We start from the raw sequence: 16,820 nt of genomic DNA on the forward strand, positions 1-16,820 counted from the left end.
TATCCCATGCATGCTTAAACTCCTCCACTGTATTTGCAGCTACCACTTCTGCAGGAAGGCTATTCCATGCATCCACTACTCTCTCAGTAAAGTAATACTTCCTTATATTACTTTTAAACCTTTGCCCCTCTAATTTAAAACTATGTCCTCTTGTAGCAGTTTTTCTTCTTTTAAATATTCTCTCCTCTTTTACCTTGTTGATTCCCTATATGTATTTAAATGTTTCTGTCATATCCCCTCTGTCTCGTTTTTCTTCCAAGCTATACATGTTAAGGTCCTTTTATTCTTTCCTGGCAAGTTTTATCCTGCAATTCATGTACTAGTTTAGTAGCTCGTCTCTGAGCTCTCTCCAAAGTATCAATATCCTTCTGGAGATATGGTCTCCAGTACTGCGCACAATACTCCAAATGAGGTCTCACTAGTGCTCTGTAGAGTGGCATGAGCACCTCCCTCTTTCTACTGGTAATTCCTTTCCCTATACACCCAAGCATTGTGCTAGCATTTCCTGCTGCTCTATGACATTGTCTGCCTACCTTTAAGTCTTCAGAAATAATAACCCCTAAATCCCTTTCCTCAGATACTGAGGTTAGGACTGTATCACTGATTTTATATTCTGCTCTTGGGTTTTTACGCCTCAGGTGCATTATCTTGCACTTATCAACATTAAATTTTAGTTGCCAGGTTTTTGAACATTCCTCTAGTTTTCCTAAATCCTTTTTCATTTGGTGTATCCCTCCAGGAACATCAACCCTGTTACAAATCTTTGTGTCATCAGCAAAAAGACACACCTTACCATCGAGGCCTTCTGCAATTTCGCTGATAAAGATATTAAACAATATGGGTCCCAGAACAGATCCCTGAGGTACCCCACTGGTAACAAGACCTTGGTCTGAATATACTCCATTGACTACAACCCTCTGTTGTCTATCCCTCAGCCACTGCCTAATCCATTCAACAATATGGGAGTCCAAGCCCAAAGACTGCAATTTATTGATAAGCCTTCTATGTGGGACAGTATCAAAAGCCTTACTAAAGTCTTGATAAGCGATGTCTACTGCACCTCGATCTATTATTTTAGTCACCCAATCAAAAAAATCAATAAGATTAGTTTGACGTGATCTCCCTGAAGTAAACCCATGCTGTTTTTCATCTTTCAATCCGTGGGATTTTAGATGTTCCACAATCCTCTCCTTAAGTATGGTTTCCAATAATTTCCCCACTATTGATGTCAGGCTTACTGGCCTATAGTTGCCCGATTCCTCCCTACTACCTTTCTTGTGAATGGGAACAACATTTGCTAATTTTCAATCTTCTGGGACGACTCCTGTTTCCAGTTATTGGTTAAATAAATCTGTTAATGGTTTTGCTAGTTCACCGCTGAGCTCTTTTAATAGCTTTGGGTGTATCCCATCAGGCCCCTGTGACTTATTTGTATTCATTTTAGACAGCTGACTTAGAACCTCTTCCTATTTAAAGACAAATGCATCAAAAGAATCATTAGTCTTCTTTCCTAACTGAGGTCCCTTTCCTTCATTTTCCTTTGTAAAAACTGAATAGAAGTATTCATTGAGGCAGTCAGCTAGTTCTTTATCTTCTTCCATATACCTACCTTCTTTTGTTTTTAATTTGGTAATTCCTTGTTTTAGTTTCCTCTTTTCATTTATGTATCTGAAGAATGCCTTATCACCTTTTTTCACTGACTGAGCTCATTTCTCTTCTGCCTGTGCTTTAGAAGCTCTTATAACTTCTTTGGCCTCTTTATGCCTAATCTTATAAATTTGACTGTCATCCTCGTTTTTTTAATATATTAATAAATGCTATCTTTTAGTTTTTAATGATTTTGGCCTCTTCTGCTGAGTACCACAGTGGTCTCTTACTTACGGGAATGCTTTATGATATCACACTGTATTGTCAACAAATAATAGTATCCAGGATCCCATTAAAATGTCACAATGTATGGTCAGCAGATTATAGTATACGGGAAAGCATTATGATGTCTCAATTTATGGTCAGCAGATAATGGTATCCAGGATTCCATTATGATGTCACAATGTATTGTCAGCAGAAAATAGTATCCCTGATTCCACTATGATGTCATAATGTATTGTCAGCAGATGATAGTATCCCAGATTTTATTATGTTGTTACAAAGTATGGTCAGCAGATGGTAGTATCTTGGATTCCATTATGATGTCACACTGTATGGTCAGCAGATAATAATATCCAGGATTCCATTATGATGTCACAATGTATGGCTAGCAGATGGTAGTATACCGGATTCCATTATGACATCACAATTTGGTCAGCAGATGGTAGTATCCTGAATTCCATTATGATATCACAATGTATGGTTAGCAGATGATAGTATACGGGAATGCATTATGATGTCACAATGTATTCTCAGCAGATAATAGTATTTAGGATTCCATTATGATGTCACAATGTATGGCTAGCAGATGTTAGTATCTCGGATTCCATTATGATGTCACTATGTATGGTCAGCAGATTATAGTATCCAGGATTCCATTATGATGTCACAATATATGGCTAGCAGATGGTAGTATCCCAGATTCTAATATAACGTCACAATGTATGGTCAGCAGATAATAGTATTTAGGATTCCATTATGATGTCACAATGTATTGTCAGCAGATAATAGTATTTAGGATTTTATTATGATGTCACAATGTATGGTCAGCAGCACTTACTATTCAAGATTCCATTATGATGTCACAATGTATGACTAGAAGATGGTAGTATCCCGGATTCCATTATGACGCCACAATGTATGGTCAGCCGATGATAGTATCCCGAATTCCATTATGATGTCACTATGTATTGTCAGTAGAAAATAGTATTTAGGATTCCATTATGATGTCACAATGTATAGTCAGCAGATAATAATATCCAGGATTCCATTATGATGTCACAATGCATGGCTAGCAGATGGTAGTATCCCACATTCCATTATGACATCACAATGTATTGTCAGCAGATGATATTATCCCGGATTCCATTATGATGTTACAATATATGGCTAGCAAATGGTTCCCAGATAACAATATGATGTTACAATGTATTGCCAGCAGATAATAGGTTCCAGGATTCCATAATGATGTTACAATGTATGGTCAGCAGATAATGGTATCCAGGATTCCATTATGATGTCACAATGTTTGGCTAGCAGATGGTCTTATCCCGGATTCCATTATGACGTCACAATGTATGGTCAGCAGATAATAGTATCTAGGATTCCATTATGATGTCACAATGTATGGCTAGCAGATGGTAGTATCCCAGATTCCATTATGATGTCACAATGTATGGTCAGCAGATAATAGAATCCAGGATTCCATTATGATGTCACAATATATGGCTAGCAGATGGTAGTATCCCGGATTCCATTATGACGTCACAATGTATGGTCAGCAGATGGTAATATAGTGGATTCCATTATGATATCACAATGTATGTTTAGCAGATGATAGTATACGGGAATGCATTATGATGTCACAATGTATTGTCAGCAGATAATAGTATCCATGATTCCATTATGATGTCACAGTTTATGGCTAGCAGATGGTAGTATCCTGGATTTCATTATGACGTCACAATGTATGGACAGCAGATGATAGTATCCCGGATTCCATTATGACATCAAAATGCATCGTTAGCAGATGGTAGTATCACAGATTCCATTATGATGTCACAATGTATTGCCCGCAGATATTAGTATCTAGGATTCCATTATAACGTCACAATGTATTTTTAGCAGATGGTAGAATATGGGAATGCATTATGATGTCACAATGTATGGTCAGCAGATGATAGTATCCCGAATTCCATTATGATGTTACAATGTATGGACAGCAGATGATAGTATCCCAGATTCCATTATGACATCAAAATGCATCGTTAGCAGATGGTAGTATCACAGATTCCATTATGATGTCACAATGTACGGTCAGCAGATATTAGTATCTAGGATTCCATTATGATGTCACAATATATAGCTGCAGGTGTTACTATCCTGGATTCCATTATGATTTCACAATGTATGGTCAGCAGATGATAGTATCCTGGATTCCATTATGACGTCACAATGTATGGTCAGCAGATGATAGTATCCCGGATTACATTATGACGTCACAATGTATGGTCAGCAGATGATAGTATCCCGGATTACATTATGATGTCACAATGTGTGGTCAGCAGATAATAGTATCCAGGATTACTTTATGATGTCATAATGTATTGTCAGCAGATAAGTGTATCCCGCATTCCATTATAATTTAACAATTTGTTGTCATCAGATCTTAGTATCCTGGATTCCATTACAATGTCACATTGTATTGTCAGCAGATTATGATGTCAAAATGTATATATAGGATAATATTATGATTTCACACTGTGATGCCAGCCAGTCACAGGGGCAACACATGAGGTGCACTGTGGACTGGGGCCAAATAATATAACACACAGTTCATCAGTTTACTCACGGTTAGCAGAAAGCCTCACTGGGCTGGCAGCACAGTGTTGAGGTGGACAGCATGAAATCCTCCGGGGCATGCTCTGTGGTAGGAAGCATCAGCCAAGATGGTGGTTGAGGTGCCCTTGATGTTAGGGGTGCTTAGGGTGCTTGCTGCGGCTGAGTCCCTTTAAGGTTTTTGTCATGACGCCAGTACCGTTAATGATGGTACAACCATAGGTAGTAATAATGAGGTAGACAGTGGTAAGATGCAACTCACAACTTTTTCTTTGGATGTCTTTTGGTTGCAGCAGTACAAATATGCACTCTCTAGATGGTACAGAGTTAATTCTGTAAATCCACTGTTTTAGGCTGTTTAGGTTTCGTGGTTTTGGAGCAGTGGGTTAGGTGTACCTGGTTCCTTTAGATGTGCTGGATTCTATTCCTTGTCTTTCCCTACAAGCTGGATATTTTAGACATTAAAACTCAACTGTCTCTTAGAAGATTGGTGTGGCTTCCTGAAGCTATAAAACCTCAACCATGCAAAGGTGTCTGTAGCTCTCAATAATGGCTCTTATCACAGATTAATTCCTAGAAATGCTTGTTTCTTTTCCAGTGAGGCAAACTCTTCTCCTACTGTTCAGGGATGCAAGTCTATAGTCCGGCCACAGAAGGAAAACACTCTTCTGCACCTCATATCTGAGTATCACCTACTAGCGATGTTGGTTCCACTCACTAATCTGTGTTGCAAAGTCTTCACTCTACATTTTCTCCCCCTAATCTGATCTGACTACCTCAGATCTGCTCTCTTCTGAACTACATCTTTACTCCACGGATCTGGACTCAGAACTAATCTCCCTCACTAGGCCTAACCTAGATATATATAGGACCTGAACTTTATCCCCATCTAGTGACAGGATGTATAAATTACACCTAATAGGCCTGGAGGATTTTGCAGATACATAAATGCAAAGTTATACATGACAACCTAGTGCTTTTAATAATGTAAAAAGTGCTTTTAAGCAGTGCCCACACACACATAGTGGGACGCTGCATAATCCCATGGTAAAATGCAACAAGTCGCCCTCGACGTTGGTATTGTCTGAAGCTGTGGATCTCTAAGCCGTGTCCTGAAATACACCAAATACACTCCACATGTGAATATAGACATTGCAATGTACTATCATGACTCTTCAATAACCTCTTGTGAATAAAGGGTTATGCACGAAAATACATTCTAGGCAAATATATAAAAATATATCACATACAATTTTCTCTTTATGGCAGAGGTGTTACGGCCAAAATGGTTACTAGAGAATGATCTCACATAAGGGCAGTAAAGTCCATGATATGGGTTTAGAAGATAAAGTCCATACCTAAAATGGGGTATAAAAACATGTATAAAACCTTTTTAAAGTGCAAAGATTTTGTGGTAAAACAATTGAGCACAGAAAAGTCTTTCTGGGTACTTCACTTCAAACGTTGCATTAATAAAGTCCCTTGATAACCTGAAAATTGGGTAAAAAGGGGTTAAACATGGTAAAACACAACAGTAGTGCAACATTCTTGAGTTAGGTGGAGTCCGAGATGGAGTCCTTGCAAAAGAACTTAGAGAGGGGCTCAATACAAAAGAAGAAGAGAAGTCCTCTCAAACAATAGCAGCTCCTGCTCCATATTAGTGATAAGACGGCCTACTTAATTGTAGGGATCCGAGCAGGAAGACACATCTGTCAGAATAGGGCTCCCAGAATCCCAGGAATCAGGGGATGATCCTTCTGGACGTCCCTCCATTACTTTCTGTTTAGGAGTGAATGGCAGACCAAGTTCCTGCTTTATCTTTTTAAAGATTGGAGGCAGCTCTCTCTTTTCTTTATAAACCAGCCCAACAGTAGGGTCACGCCGGATCACCGGATTTAGACTCTCAGTTGCTCTCTGTACTGAAGAACCAGCAGGCTCCTCTTCATAGTGGGGAATAGCAAACCCCTGGCATTGCTGTACAGCCAACTGTTGAAGTAGCATAGCACAGTCCTATGTAGCAGTATTAAGGTTTTGAGGCTCGGGCCTTTTTCTTCTAACACTTTCCCTTTGGGGTTTGGGTTTGGTGTCAGGATCTTTGGTGACAATGGCGGGTTGCCAAAGGATATTGGTTCCTGCAAAACCAGTGGCATATTGGTTCTGTGTAGTACTGGGTGGTATATACTTAGCATCAGATTGCCACGCAGGGGAAGTAGGAAGTTTCTTTTCTGACTCTTCCTCAGATTCAGAGTCTTGAGTAGGCTCCTGGGGCTCTGTAGGTTGTCCTGGCCTACAAACTGCAGTGGCATAGGGCCCACGTGTACCCTCTACAGGGGTGAACTCGACCACCTCGCCAATATATAGGCTATGTAGCCAAGGGGGGAGTTCTTTTCATTTTACAGACCGGCGGTTAACATAATACTCACGATCTGTTGACAGTTCACGGATGAACCTGAACCCTCTCTGTTTACCGAAATCCAGTACTCGGCCCAGTTTGCGTACTGGTACTGGGAAATCCTTTACTGGTGCCTCCAACAGTCACCTACTAGTGATGTTGGCTCCACTCACTAATCTGTATTGCGAAGTCTTCACTATACATTTTCTCCCACTAATCTGATCTGACTACTTCGGATCTGCTCTCTTCTGAACTACATCTTTACTCCACAGATCTGGACTCAGAACTAATCTGCCTCACTAGGCCTAACCTAGATATATATAGGACCTGAACTTTATCCCCATCTAGTGGTGGGATGTATAAATTACACCTAATAGGCCTGTTAACAGGGATTTTGCAGATACATAAATGCAAAGATATACATGACAACCTAGTGCTTTTAATAATGTAAAAAGTGCTTTTAAGCAGTGCCCACACACACGTAGTGGGACGCTGCAACTGTATGGTCAGCAGATGGTAGTATCCTAGGTTCTATGATGGTGTCACAATGTAGGGTCAGCAGATGGTAGTATACTGAATTCCATTATGATGTCACAATGTATTATCAGCAGATAATAGTATTTAGGATTCCATTATGATGTCACAAAGTATGGTCAGCAGATAATAGTATCCACGATTCCGTTATGATGTTACAATGTATGCTCAGCAGATGATAGTATCACGGATTCTATTATGATGTCACAATGTATGGTCAGCAGATGATAGTATCCAGGATTCCATTATGATGTCACAATGTATGGTCAGCAGATGGTAGTATCCCGGAATCAATTATGACATCACAATATATTGTCAGCAGATGATATTATCCATGATTCCAATATGACGACACAATCTATGTCTAGAAGATAATAGTATCCCAAATTCCTTTAAGAAGTCACTATGTATAGACAGCAGATCATAGCATCCTGGATTCCATTATGACAACAAAATGTATGTTTAGCAGATGGTAGTATCACAGATTCCATTATGATGTCACAATTTATTGTCAGTAGATAACAGTATCCAGGATTCCATTATGATGTCACAATGTATGGTCAGCAGATAATAGTATCCCGGATTCTATTATGATGTCATAATGTATATTCAGCAGATGATAGCATCCCGGATTCCATTATGATTTCACAATGTATAATCAGCAGATGGTAGTAGACGGGAATGCATTATGATGTCACAATGTATTGTCAGCAGATAATAGTATTTAGGAATCCATTATGATATTACAATGTATTGTCAGCAGATAATAGTATCCCGGATTCCATTATGACATCACAATGTATGGTCAGCAGATGATAGTATAACGGATTCCATTATTATGTTACAATGTATGGTCAGCAGATAATAGTATCCAGGATTCCATTATGATGTCACAGTTTATGTCTAGCAGATAATAGTATCCCGAATTCCAATATGATGTCTCAATGTATGGATAGCAGATGATACTATCCCAGATTACATTATGATGTCACAATGTATTGTTACCAGATGGTAGTATCATAAATTCCATTGTGATGACTCAATATATGGCTAGCAGATGGTAGTATCACGTATTCCATTATTATGTCACAATGTATTTTTAGTAGATGATTGTATCCAGGATTCCATTATGATGTCACAATGTATGATCAGCAGATGGTAGTATACGGGAATGCATTATGATGTCACAATGTATTGTCAGCAGATAATAGTATTTAGGATTCCAATATAACATTACAATGTATGGTCAGCAGATGATAGTATCCCGGATTCCATTATGATGTCACAATGTATTGTCAGCAGATGATAGTATCCCGGATTCCATTATGACGACACAATCTATGGCTAGCAGATGGTAGTATCCCGGAATCAATTATGATGTCACAATGTATGGTCAGCAGATGATAGTATCCCGGATTCCATTATGACGTCACATTGTATGTTCAGCAGATGATAGTATCCCGAATTCCATTATGATGTCACTATGTATGGTCAGCAGATAATAGTATCCCGGATTCCATTATGATGTCATAATCTATTGTCAGCAGATGGTAGTATCCTGGATTTCATTATAATGTCACAATGTATGGTAAGCAGATGGGAGTATCCTGGATCCCAATATAATGTCAAAACGTATGGTCAGCAGATGTTAGTATCATAGATTCAATTATAATTTCACAAGGTATATCCAGTATTCTATTATGACGTCACAAAGTATGGTCAGCAGATGGTAGTATCCCGGATTCCATTATGACGTCACAATGGATGGTCATCAGATAATGGTATCCAGGATTCCATTATGATAGAAACATAGAAACATAGAATGTGTCGGCAGATAAGAACCATTTGGCCCATCTAGTCTGCCCAATATACTGAATCCTATGAATAGTCCCTGGCCCTATCTTATATGAAGGATAGCCTTATGCCTATCCCATGCATGCTTAAACTCCTTCACTGTATTTGCAGCTACCACTTCTGCAGGAAGGCTATTCCATGCATCCACTACTCTCTCAGTAAAGTAATACTTCCTTATATTACTTTTAAACCTTTGCCCCTCTAATTTAAAACTGTGTCCTCTTGTGGTAGTTTTTCTTCTTTTAAATATGCTCTCCTCCTTTACAGAGTTGATTCCCTTTATGTATTTAAAAGTTTCTATCATATCCCCTCTGTCTCTTCTTTCTTCCAAGCTATACATGTTAAGGTCCTTTAACCTTTCCTGGTAAGTTTTATCCTGCAATCCATGTACTAGTTTAGTAGCTCTTCTCTGAACTCTCTCTAGAGTATCTATATCCTTCTGGAGATATGGCCTCCAGTACTGAGCACAATACTCCAAGTGAGGTCTCACCAGTGTTCTGTACAGGGGCATGAGCACTTCCCTCTTTCTACTGGTAATTCCTCTCCCTATACATCCAAGCATTCTGCTGGCATTTCCTGCTGCTCTATTACATTGTCTTCCCACCTTTAAGTCTTCTGAAATAATTACTCCTAAATCCCTTTCCTCAGATACTGAGGTCAGGACTGTGTCAAATATTCTATATTCTGCCCTTGGGTTTTTACGCCCCAGGTGCATTATCTTGCACTTATCCACATTAAATTTCAGTTGCCAGAGTTCTGACCATTCTTCTAGTTTTCCTAAATCCTTTTCCATTTGGCAAACCTTACCATCGAGGCCTTTTGCAATATCACTTATGAAGATATTAAACAAAATTGGTCCCAGTACAGATCCCTGTGGAATCCCACTGGTAACAAGACCTTGGTCTGAATATACTCCATTGACTACAACCCTCTGTTGTCTGTCACTCAGCCACTGCCTAATCCACTCAACAATATGGGAGTCCATGCTCAATGACTGCAGTTTATTGATAAGTCTTCTATGTGGGACAGTGTCAAAAGCCTTACTAAAATCTAGATATGCGATGTCTACTGCACCTCCACCGTCTATTATTTTAGTCACCCAGTCAAAAAAATCTATAAGATTTGTTTGACATGATCTCCCTGACACATTGTACTTTCAGCAGATATTAGTATCTCAGATAACATTTTGACGCCACAATGTATAGTCAGCAGATGATAGTATCCCGGATTCCATTATGATGTCACAATGTATAGTCAGCAGATGATAGTATCCCGGATTCCATTATGATGTCACAATGTATGGTCAGCAGATGATAGTATCCCGGATTCCATTATGATGTCACAATGTATGGTCAGCAGATGGTAGTATACGTGAATGCATTATGAATTCACAATGTATGGTCAGCAGATAATAGTATCCAGGATTCCGTTATAATGTCACAATGTATGGTCAGCAGATAATAGTATCCAGGATTCCGTTATAATGTCACAAAGTATGGTCAGCAGATAATAGTGTTGTAGCTTCCATTATGATCAGGGCCATAGATAATTATTTTTTTCCTGGGGGGGTTCAGCTTTCTCAAATTATAAGTCATCATCCACATCCCCCCCCCCCACCATAATAGTGTCCCTGACAGTGTCCCTATTGTAAGACGGACCCGCCGTTTCTTATGTAAGTGACTAAGTGAGCTACTAGTGCAAAGTATATGTACTACTACTACTATCTAATAATCTATCACTAATTTAAAATACCCCAAATTGGGTCCTAAACTGAAAAATTTGGTCGCCAAATTTAAAATACATATTATTGCAATAAAAAAGACATGGAGGAGAATACAGCACTACATACCTCTTACATCCAGTGACATCTCCTGTCATGTAGATCTTCTCTTTCCTCTTCTCCTCCATTTGACTTAGACCACCATGGCAAATTCTTTCAGTCGCATCTCGTCTCTACAGTTTGTAACACAGACACATTAGATTTCTAAATTTTTCCATCAACCTCCTCATCTTGGTGCCCCCACTGTGTCCTCCAGCCACCCCCAATACTGTGCCCGTTGTGCTCTCCAATGCCCCAGGAACTATACTGCTGAAAAAATAGTGACCCTAATAGACATAATTGGGGTAATTTATCAAACTGGTGTAAAGAAGAACTGGATTTCCAAAAGAGCTGTCAAATATGAAAGGTGGAATCTGATTGGCTGCTATGGGCAAGTAAGCCAGTTCTGCGTTACACCAGTTTGATAAATTACCCCAAATGTTCCTATAGTGTCCACAGCATTTATAATGTCCCCTAGAGTGCCCCCAGTAATATTAACACCCTCTATTGTTCTCCAGTCAATAATCCCTGTATAGTGTCCCCAGAAATAATAGAATTGCCCCTACAGTGCCTCCCCAATAGCAACACCCCCATATAGTAATTTCCACCACACTGCCCCCACATAGTAATCCCCCCATTGTAATTTTTCCCCCACACAGTAATTTCCCCCAAACTGCCTCATATAGTAGTTTGCCCCCACACAGTAATTTGCCCCACACTGCCCCACATAGTAAATTCCACCACACTGCCCCCACATAGTAATTTGCCCCCACACTGCCCCCACATAGTAATTTGCCCGCCCATTAGAAATTTCCCCACACTGCCCCGCATAGTAATTTCCACCACACTGCCCCCACATAGTAATTTGCCCCCACACTGCCCCCACATAGTAATTTGCCCCCACATAGCAATTTCCCCACACTGTTCCCACATAGCAATTTCCCCACACTGCCCCCACATAGTAATTTCCACCACACTGCCCCCATATAGTAATTTGCCCCCACATAGTAATTTCCACCACACTGCCCCCACATAGTAATTTGCCCCCACATAGCAATTTCCCCACACTGTCCCCACATAGCAATTACCCCCACACTGCCCCCACACAATAGTTTCCCCCACACTGCCCCCATATAGAAATTTACCCCCACATAGTAGTCCCTCCCATAATAATTTGCCCCCACACTGCCCACACATAGCAATTTGCCCCCACACTGCCCCATCTAGTAATTTGCCCCAACATAGTAGTCCCTCTCATAATAATTTGCCCCCACATAGTATTCCCTCCCATAATAATTTGGCCCCAGACAGCCCCCCCATTCCCCCCCATGTACTCGATTTATCTTCCCTAATATTTCCTCCTGTGTGTCCCCCCCCCCCACATGTCCCCCAAAGTAGGCACATGAAATAAAAAAATAAAAAATGAACAAAAAATGAAAAGCCAAATACTCACCTATGTCCAGGGTCAGGCCTTTCTTGCAGAGGAAGGCGGGATGAGTCAGGCGCATCACAATGCTGCGCCCTGGCACAGGCGCGCGATGACATCATCACGCCTGCGCTGGGATTTCACTACCGCATAGGCCTCAGGCCTACATGGCCTGAAGCCTATGGCGGTGATCGGCGACGGGACAGGGAGCTATGCGCTCCCGTACCCCGCCGCAGTATGTGGGCGTTCGGGTCAGCGTTGGGCCCCGCAGCGGTGCTGGGCCCGGGGCTGCCGACCCGAACATCCCTATTGTAATCCGCCATTGATGCTGAGGGCAGACACTCTGGGGGGGGTTTGAACCCCCCTATCCCCCCCCTTATCTACGCTCCTGATTATGATGTCGCAATGTATGTTCAGCAGATGATAGTATCCGGGATTCCATTATGATGTCACAATGTATGATCAGCAGATGGTAGTATCCCGGATTCCATAATGATGTCACAATGTATGGCTAGCAGATAGTAGTATCCCGGATTCCAGTATGACGTCACAATGTATGGTAAGCAGATGGTAATATAAATGATTCCATTATGATGTCACAATGTATGGTCAGCAGATGGTAGTATCACAAATTCCATTATGATGTCATCATGTATTGTCAGTAGATAATAGAATCCCGGAATCCATTATGATGTCACAATGTATAGTCAGCAGATGATAATATCTCACATTCCAATATAATGTCGCAATGTATATTCAGCAGATGATAGTATCCGGGATTCCATTATGATGTCACAATGTATGATCAGCAGATGGTAGTATACGTGAATGCATTATTAATTCACAATGTATGGTCAGTAGATGTTAGTATCCAGGATTCTATTATGATGTCACAATGTATGGTCAGCAGATAACATTATCCAGGATTCCATTATGATGTCACAATGTATGGTCAGCAGATGGTTAGTATCCCGGATTCCATTATGAAGTCACAATGTATGGTCAGCAAATTATAGTATCCCAGATTTCATGATGATGTCACAATATATGGTCCGGAGATGGTAGTATCCTGGATTCCATTATGATGTCACCATATATGGTCAGAAGATGGTAGTATCCAATATTCCATTACGATGTCACAATGTATGGTCAGCAGATGGTAGTATCCCAAATTTTATTATGATGTCACAATGTTTCATAAGCAGATAATAGTGTCCCAGACTTCATTATGATGTACTGTAATAATTTATGGTCAGTAGATAATTTTATCTAGGATTCCATTATGATGTCATAATATTTGGTCAGCAGATGATAGTATCCAGGATTCTATTATGATGTTACAATGTATGGTCAGCAGATAGTATTATCACGGATTCCATTATGATGTCACAATGTATTGTCAGTAGATGTTAGTATACGGGAATGCATTATCTTATCACAATGTATTGTCAACAGATTATAGTATACAGGAATTCATTATGATGTCACATAGTATGGTAAGCAGATAATAGTATCGTGGATTTCATTATGATGTCACAATATATGATCACCAGATAATAATATCCAGGTTTACATTATGATGTCACAATGTATGGCTAGCAAATAGTAGTGTTGAGGGAAGTGTCATATTTAAATATATACGTATATATGCCCTGACTTATATACATGTATATTAGCCCTTGTCTGTGGGCCCGTCCAGGTGGGATCTGTAGGTATGCATGGAGATGTACATAGACCCCTTGGCAGCATACATCTCTGTGTATATGTATTTATACATATGTATTGATGGGCCTGTGTGTATGTGTATATTTATGGATGTGCCCCAAACTTTAATGAATATACATATATATGTATATATACATATAGATATATTTCCCCCTCCCAGTAGATTGATGAGTATATATATTCGTATAGATGGATTATGTGTATATATATATATATATATATATATGTGTATGGATGTGCCCCAAGCATCCATACACATAAAGTATAGGACAAGATGTGCCCCACACCCCTCCTCCTGCATCCTTGCAGGGGATGAGAAGGTCACCAGATGGTTGGACAATTATGTCCAGCCTCTGGTGACCTCAAAAGCATGGGATCAATAGAGATCCGATGCCTTTTGGTATTTAACTCTCCCCAGCTGCTGGGGATAGTTAACATAACAGAGAGAGGGAAACAAACATCCCTCCCTCTGCTATCTGCATACCTCCGGCGCAATAATCAGGGCCGCAGGGTATGCAGAGGCATTGCAGGCGGAGGATCAAAGCAACCCTCCGCCTGGAAGCGCGCTCTGGGATGCGCGGGCCGGCGTGGTGACGTCATATCACCGCCCGGGCCCTCGTGTTCGGGCCGGCGGCGCGCATGCGCACCGCAGGACGGGCTGCCTCGGGAGCGAGCGCCGCCAAACTTAAATAGTCCGGCAGCGCTACGCTGAGGCAGTTCGGAACAAAATCCCCAGCTGGAGAGCATCATCCCTGGACAAACGAGCCCCCCTGGACAACGAGCAAAAGACCATAAGTATCATTAACGCTTGGCGTCTCTTCAATCCATCCAGAAAGGACTACACCTTCTTTTCATCACCACATCACTCCTATCACAGACTGGATTACATATTAGTGTCCAAAGAACATCTAGGCCTGTGTTCCCAGACTCACATTGGTAACATGATTCTTTCAGATCATGCGCCGTTTTTTTTAACCATACTTGCTCCCTTAATGGAACCTAGGGCATTTAGGTGGAAATTAAACGAACAGCTAATAACCACTGAGGAAAATATAAGGATTACGAAATCCTCATTAGAAGAATTCTTCTCCCTTAACGCTCTCCCTGGAACTTCACCACATATTTTGTGGCATACCCATAAGGCTTACATGAGGGGACATTTCATCTGCAGGGGAGCTAAAATTAAGAAAGAAAGGAAAAAACAAATAGACAAACTCCTGTCCCATATTCAGCGCTTAGAGTCCCTACATAAAAAATCCCTACTACAATCACACCTAGAAGAACTTTCTGAGGTGAGAACAAAGCTGAAAAATATCCTAAATACGTTCTCAGCAAAGTTCTACCTCCATACACAGTACAAATACTATGCACATGGGGATAAAGCATCTAAATTTATGATGCAACGCATAAAACAAAGGAAATCACACAATTATATTCATAAGATTAAAACTCCAGGAAAAGGAGAAGTATTCACTACCCCAGAAATAGCTAAAGAGTTCCAAAAATATTATTACTCTTTATATAACATAAAAGAAGATGAGGAAGGCATTAACACCTCCCCCCCTACCTTCCCCAGAAAAATCAGTTGAGGCTTACCTTACCTCATTATCTTTACCAAAACTAACGGACTATCAGTCCCAGACTCTTCAGGCACCATTTAAACTGGACGAGATCTTGACAGCTATCAAACAGCTTCCAAAAGGGAAAAGCCCAGGACCTGATGGTTATCCTGCTCTATACTATCGGACATTTGAAGAAGTATTAGGCCCCTACCTACTATCTGTCTTCAATAGCTCCCTGTCTGGTGTCCCCCTTTCCCCAGATATGACTAGGGGTCTAGGGCAAATAATACGATCATTCCGAAAGAGGGGAAAGATGGTTCTCTATGCGCTAACTATCGCCCCATATCTTTACTGAATTTAGATTTAAAAATATTAGCTAAAATTTTGGCGACACGCCTATCTGGTTTTCTCCCATCATTAATCAAGAATGATCAAATTGGCTTCGTCCGTGGTAGGGAGGGCAGAGATAACACTGCTAAGGTCCTAAATGCAATATACTATGCAAAAAAAAACGGGTCGTCCTCTGGTCCTCCTTAGCACGGACGCTGAAAAAGCTTTTGATAGGGTTAGCTGGGACTACATGATGGAAGTCCTCCGAGCTTTTAATGTTCCTGAACCCTATATTAAAGCCATCTTATCATTATATTCTAATGCATCAGCTTCAATTGTCATAAATGACACTTTGTCCCCGCCCTTTATTATCCGCAATGGCACCAGACAGGGATGCCCCCGTCACCATTGATTTTTGTATTGGTCATGGAAACACTACTACAAGCGCTCAGAAATGAGGGAGGGATAGAGGGCATTAAATTATATCAACAAGAACACAAAGTGGCTGCGTTTGCGGATGACCTCCTCATAATGAATACTAACCCAACCAAAGCTCTTCCCTTAATATATAATATCTTGGAACAATTTAGTATTCACTCCAATTTTAAAATCAATATGAGCAAGTCACATATCCTAAGTATTGACCTCCCCCTACACTTGAAAAAGTCTTGAAAGACAGTTCTCCTTTTAACT

This window comes from Bufo gargarizans, chromosome 1, assembly GCF_014858855.1.
Source record: "Bufo gargarizans isolate SCDJY-AF-19 chromosome 1, ASM1485885v1, whole genome shotgun sequence".
Lineage (NCBI taxonomy): Eukaryota > Metazoa > Chordata > Amphibia > Anura > Bufonidae > Bufo > Bufo gargarizans.